Source organism: Myodes glareolus, chromosome 26 (genome assembly GCF_982192425.1).
Source record: "Myodes glareolus chromosome 26, mMyoGla1.1, whole genome shotgun sequence".
Taxonomy (NCBI): domain Eukaryota; kingdom Metazoa; phylum Chordata; class Mammalia; order Rodentia; family Cricetidae; genus Myodes; species Myodes glareolus.
Window position 1 is genome coordinate 31,004,916 of NC_142051.1, and position 5,985 is coordinate 31,010,900.

The window sequence follows — 5,985 nt, forward strand, 5'->3', positions numbered from 1 at the left end:
TTAAAAACAGAACATATCTATGAGTGTATGCTCTGAGTGATTCCAGCATCAAGGGGGGCAGAGACAAGCGGGTCCTCCAAGCTTGCTGGTCAGCCAGTCTAGCAAATGAACAAGCTTCCAGTTCCACAACCATAAAGCAAGACACTCAACGCCCTGCTTTTGCCTCTGCATGCCTGCACAAAGGACACACATGTGCACACACCACACCACACACACACATGTACAACACACACACACACAAACAAAGCACACACTTGGTGCAAAAAGTGTCTGAAAGCAAGCAACCACAGGCTTTCATTCTCTGTATGACGTTTCGAGGCCAAACCACAAGCAATGTGTTTCCTTGTGAATTCCTTCCGAGTCCACAGAACGGATTGCAGGGCAATGAAAGGCTGGTGACCCCACTCCAAGTTTGAAGATGAAAGAAAAACATGCCTGCTTCTCCCCTAAACAGTACTTGAACTGCATTTCTAGACTAGTCCTTCAGAGCAGAGCAGAGGAAGGACCCATGCAGTGCTCCCACGCCTAGATCCTAATTTTGCCGTGAACTGGCCGTGGGATCTGACATGACTCCCCCAGTTAGATGCCTTCACAACTAAGTGATTAAAGTAGTCTGAGCAAATAACCTCTCTAAATGTCTTCCAGAAACTAAAGGAAATGCCTCCCTCAAGTTTGTGGTAGAGTACTTGCCTAGCAAGTTCAAGGCCCTATGTTCAGACCCCAGTGCCAAAATATGCCAGTAAAGAAATAAGTAAATAGCTTTGCTTCCCTATATCATACCAACAAATATTGGGAAGCCGGTCATTGCAGCAATGTGATCAAAAGTATAAGTGTTGTTACCAAAAGGGACTCTTTTTAGGCCCATCTCAATAACTAACTATGCACAGTCTCACATAGGTGTCTTAGATGCCCAAAGCCTATAAAATGAGAAAGATAGTTACATTAAAAATCTACTGATGATAAGATAATGAACAGCAAGTGCCTGAAGAATTCTTCAAGGAAAGTGTCTGTACGTTTCGCGAGAATTTAAGCCATGTCTATTAATCCTGGCCACACGAGTTGCTATAAGCAAGTTGAGTCTCGCTTATAGCAAAAGAACCCTGAAGTCACCTCTCTCTCATAGTCGCTTGGACCCTGCCTCAGTTTGAACATTCAGGGGAAAAAGAAGAACTTGAAGTCCACTCCACCGAACATTCTGGGTCCTCAGCTCTCTCAGCTCTGCTTGAGTCTTTCTCTTCCCTGGTTTTAAAGATTATTAATTTCAAGGTTAGAGGAAAACAAAAAGGTTCAGGGTCAGGATTCAAAGCTAAGCTGGAAAAGCAGGTTTTAAAGACCAGCATTGCCTTCCTTCCCAGCTCAAGGAGGAAGTCTAGTCTCAGCTCCCCAGGAAGAGAATGCCTTCCAGACAGCCGAAGGAAACAGGATGCTCAGTTGAACCAGTAATTCTGGTCTTGCCATCTTTGTGTACAAAGGGACAGATAGTGCCGAAAACAACAAGGTATTTTTCTTTTTCTGCTATGGCCATTCACAAAACGAGAACTAATGGAGATCATATTCAGGCACAAAGATTAGTCTACTAGTCTTTAAGGGTCCGACTGTAACCAGTAAAGATAGTAACAGCAATAATGTAAACAGTAAAAGTTTCCTCTGCCTGAGGACCTCATTGCCACCAGTAGCCTAAGCCTTTCAACTCAAGAAGGAATTCCCCTAAGGGCAGGTTTGGAGCAGGAGAATAAATCAGGCCCACATAGTAAACGACTAAGTACATGCAAGTTACATACAAAGTTAACAGCTCCAACAACTATACCTTCTCGGTAACAAGGCCAGTCAGATGCAAGCTTGGCCCACTCGTGAGTTTTGCACTGAATCTTGAGGATGTGAGATAACCCTCCCCTTCTTCCCCACTTCCCCCTTCATTCCCTAGGCCCAACCCACACAACAGACAACCTGAAGGGTCTGATCATTCGACCCAGGCCGACCAACTCTAACAGCTGGCCCTTGGCAATTCCACCAGGGTAACTGTAATCTTCTTTGTTTGGAGAAAGGGGTTTGGGGGCCTGGAGTCAGGCCTGGTGAGTTTAGGCCCTGAGTATCTAGATCACAATCTCAAAAGAAAGGATAGACTTTCTCGCAGGGGGGGAGGGAGTAGTCTGGCAGGTTCCCTATCCATCATCCTTAAAGAAGTGGGAGCAAGGCCCTCTCAAGTATGGGGCCCGAGGCAGGAATGCACCTTTCCTTCATCTCAGACCACTAAATACACACAGCCCTTCTCTTCTGCACACCTCGGGTTTGCTCCAGGGGACAAGGAGGTCCCACAGTCATGCAGCCTCCATGTCCTTTAACTACTTTTCGGTGACACCTCCATCCCCATAACCTTAGCCACAAATCACAAACAAATGTCAGGCAGTGCGTGTCCTTCTAGTGTCTCATTCCTGACATTATTCTTTGGTCTGAAAAAAGCAGCTCGGATTTCTCATTTTCTCCAAATTCAGAAAGCTTGTCTTTTCCTGACATTTTATCCGGCACCAAAGCAGCGCTACCCGTTCTTCTTGCTCCAAGGAAAAGTACGGATAGAGGTGTACACATACACACACACACACACATGCACGCACACACACATGCACACACGAACACACATGCACACATCATATATAAACATCATCTTCAAGACATCATTTTCCCTCGCTTTTCCATAAGAAATCAGCAGACTTTTAACGCTCATACCCAAGGATGCCTCTCTTGCTGGACCCCAGTTAATTCCTAATGCATTAATATTTCCACTACTTTACTGCATCCATTGCAGTAAAGCTGACCTTGGCAAGGGCTCCAGTCAAATCACCCAGACTATTATTTTGACGCTCATTTTCGGGATCCCAATGGGGTTCTTCATCCCTGGACACAAAAGAGTTCTCAACGTGGTGACTGGGTTATTACACACTCTCCTCCCCTCCCCTCCCCATCTGCTCTCTCCCTTTAACGCATGTGGTTTCGGTTTCTTCATCATCCTTGAGGATCTTGGTTCTGAAACAGCACAATATATGCACTTCCTGTGATCTATCACACAATGACCCTCATGCGTCTCTGATCAAAAAAGAAAGAAAGAAAGAAAGGAAGGAAGGAAGAAAGAAAGAAAGAAAGAAAGAGAAAGAAAATCCCCATGCTAAACAAGTACCATTGTTTTCCTCAACCAGAATTTTCAAACCTTGTTTTCTGGCAGTGTAAATTGTAACCAAGGTTTCAGAATGTGCCTCGGGCAGTAGGTTTATTTATCTCATTCATCCAGTCCTTCAACATCTGCCACAAAGGCCAGACTAGTTCTCCAAAGAGCAGAGTTGAACGGGGTCAGCTGTGTGGGTGTGTAGCCTGGGCCTTGCCGGCCACGAGCATGGCACACATGGCTCCACAGTCTTAGGTCATCGACCTAAAATTCTTGGTAACTTGGTTTTCCATCTTGTAAATGCACTGCGGCAAGGACCCTAGGCAGGAGCAAAGGAAATCCTCACACTCTGCACGGCCGCCTTTTGCTACTCCTGCCCTCCCCTGGGCATTGCCGGGTCCTAGGAGTACAGGATTCCTGTATGCCTATGAAGTCTGGAGTCCAGAGACGGTAATGTTGGGCAAGATAGACACCTTGTATCTGTGACTGAATGAGAATGCAGGTCTCACCTCGGGACACATCTTCCATTCCAAAGGAAAACCTGAAACAGCTACAGAACAAAGTCAATGAAGGCACGCTTGCTGTTTGTCCTGTCGTGGCCTTTGGTACTTCCAAATGTTTCTTTGTTATACTCAGCAATAGACCCCAAAAACAATGACCTAGGAAACAAAAAGGTTAAGATAGTACAACCAATAAATTCTCTTCCTTACTGTCACATAAAAGGTCCGGTGTTGGTAGAAGGTTGCATTTTGGGGGGTGCGGGGTTTGAACCTTTTTTTTATAGTGTTTCCACTGCCCTGTACAAACAAAGATACACTCAGGAAATGTAGCTACTAAAATGTTCTCGCTGATCCTTGCCTTAAAAAATTGGAATTGGGCAGTGCAAAGATGAACAGAAAAACTCACGCTAAGAGTTTTAAGTGAGAACCGCTTCTTTACTTGGATCGACGGCAAATGACAAATTGAGACCGCCGTAGCAGGTTGAAGGGGAGGCTGAGGGAGAAAGGAAAGGCTGCATGTTTCAGTCGCTTCTAGCTCTGTCCCTTTGCCTCCTGCTTTTGAAGCAGGAGGCTCTGCATTCTATTTTCAAAGTGGGCCATGCAAGCTATGTCTCCACCCCTGGCACGAAATGAGAGGGGTCAGAACTGGGCCATAGCTCAGCAGGACGCAGACGTTTGTCTAACTGCTCTTTTGGACACCAGCACCTCACACTGACCCCCTCCACGGGAGCCTTATCTCACTCTGAGTTAAAGCCAAAATTCTCACTCTGATTCTGGCTCTCCAGCACCTCCCCAGCTCCCCTGCTTTCCCTCCTCCCTGGCTGGGGTCAATTTACCCCCAGCTCCTTTCTTCTAACCTGCCAGGTAGTCTACCCCCTGGGGGGGGCACCATTACTGAGAGCCAGCTGCTCTCACCTACCCTCCCACCCACCTTGACCCTTTACCAAAGCACAGCCTCTTCTGTGAATCCTTAGGCATCAAAGGGCACTGCCTCCCCTGGTCCCCTCATCTAGAATAACACTCCTCCCTTAGCATCCTTAACTTGCAGGCCCACCGTGCGTGGTTTTCCTCCCTGCTTCTTCGAGGTCTCCTCCGGGGGAATGAAGCTCCCTGAAAGTTTGGTTCTGCTTTGTTCCCTTCTCTGGACTCAAACTAGGTCAGAGCAGATATTCACTAATGAAGCCAATATATTTTTATAAAGTATGAAGTCGTTTAGATTGAGATAAGGCGAGCCTATTTAATAGGAGACATCAATCTGAATGAACTTTGAGATGACAGGATTATCTCTAACTGGCATCCACAAATGGTGCCTGATCTCCCAAGTCAGGAAGTATTTTGTTTGAGGAAATCCACCCAAACAGGGCGCCGAAGAGCCTGCGGCTGGGAGAGGGGAAGTTGACTCTGCCTTTAATGAGTATGCCATCGTGAGCCATAACTAAGGAGCAGCTAGAGCCTCAAGTTGGCTTGCAAAGTGGGCAATGATGTAATAATACCTGTCCTTCTATCTCACAGACTTCCTCTGTGTGCAATAAATGAGATCACGAAAGCAAACATCTTTCTGCAGAGCTGAAATGTTAAAGAAATCTTTGCTTGCTAATTAAGGAAACAGCAGGCTGGGGCGGAGATGGGCGGGGGGGGGGGTGGGGGAGCGATGGCAGGGCTGTGGGACCATTAGCTGAGACTGGTGTTTACAGAGAAAGCAATGAAAGACATCACAGCCGATGGGGACACTCGCTGATCTCTCACAGGGTGACCCCCATACATCTCCCAGGCGACATGAATGTCACTGAGTCCAAATAGCATTTAGCCTTTCGCATAACATTCAAATTCCTAGACTTCCGAGGGCACCCGTGGCCATATAAGGGAAGACCAGGCAGCACAGATAAGAAGAAAGGAATGAAGAGGCCGAAGGTTACAGGGGGAGATGGAAGGTTTGACATTCCCCCACACAAAGGACAAGATGCTGCCACAAATTCTGTGATGGGACAAGAACCAACAAAAGAGGATTTGCCAGAAGGCGGGCATTCTCTGCCCACCACGTGTATGCATGCTGTGTTCTTATTACTAATAACATGGCTAATTTGATTTTACTTACAGAGTGTGTTTCTGTGGGCTTTGCCTTCCGTTCATTGGTTTAATCTTTCGGGTCTTCTGTCATTCTCACTACGCACAGCTACATACACCCCAATCTGTGTTAAGCCCCCGAAACGTGTCCTGCCTTGACACACACACACAGAATTCCGCCTATCAGGGCCCTCACCTTCACCAGGATCTATTTTTTACCATCCATTTTCATGCTAACAGCGCGCCTGCAAAGACAGTAAGGCA

At 46.6% G+C, this 5,985-nt stretch overlaps 1 long non-coding RNA gene across 1 annotated transcript; it reads right to left on the minus strand.

The window, feature by feature from the left end:
- Positions 1-3,235: 3,235 nt before the first annotated feature.
- LOC125389952 (uncharacterized) lies at positions 3,236-4,668 on the minus strand. Its single transcript, XR_007228583.3, has 2 exons — positions 4,064-4,668; positions 3,236-3,816 (listed from the first exon to the last, which is right to left on the minus strand). It is a non-coding gene; the product is annotated as an uncharacterized LOC125389952 (long non-coding RNA).
- Positions 4,669-5,985: the final 1,317 nt, after the last annotated feature.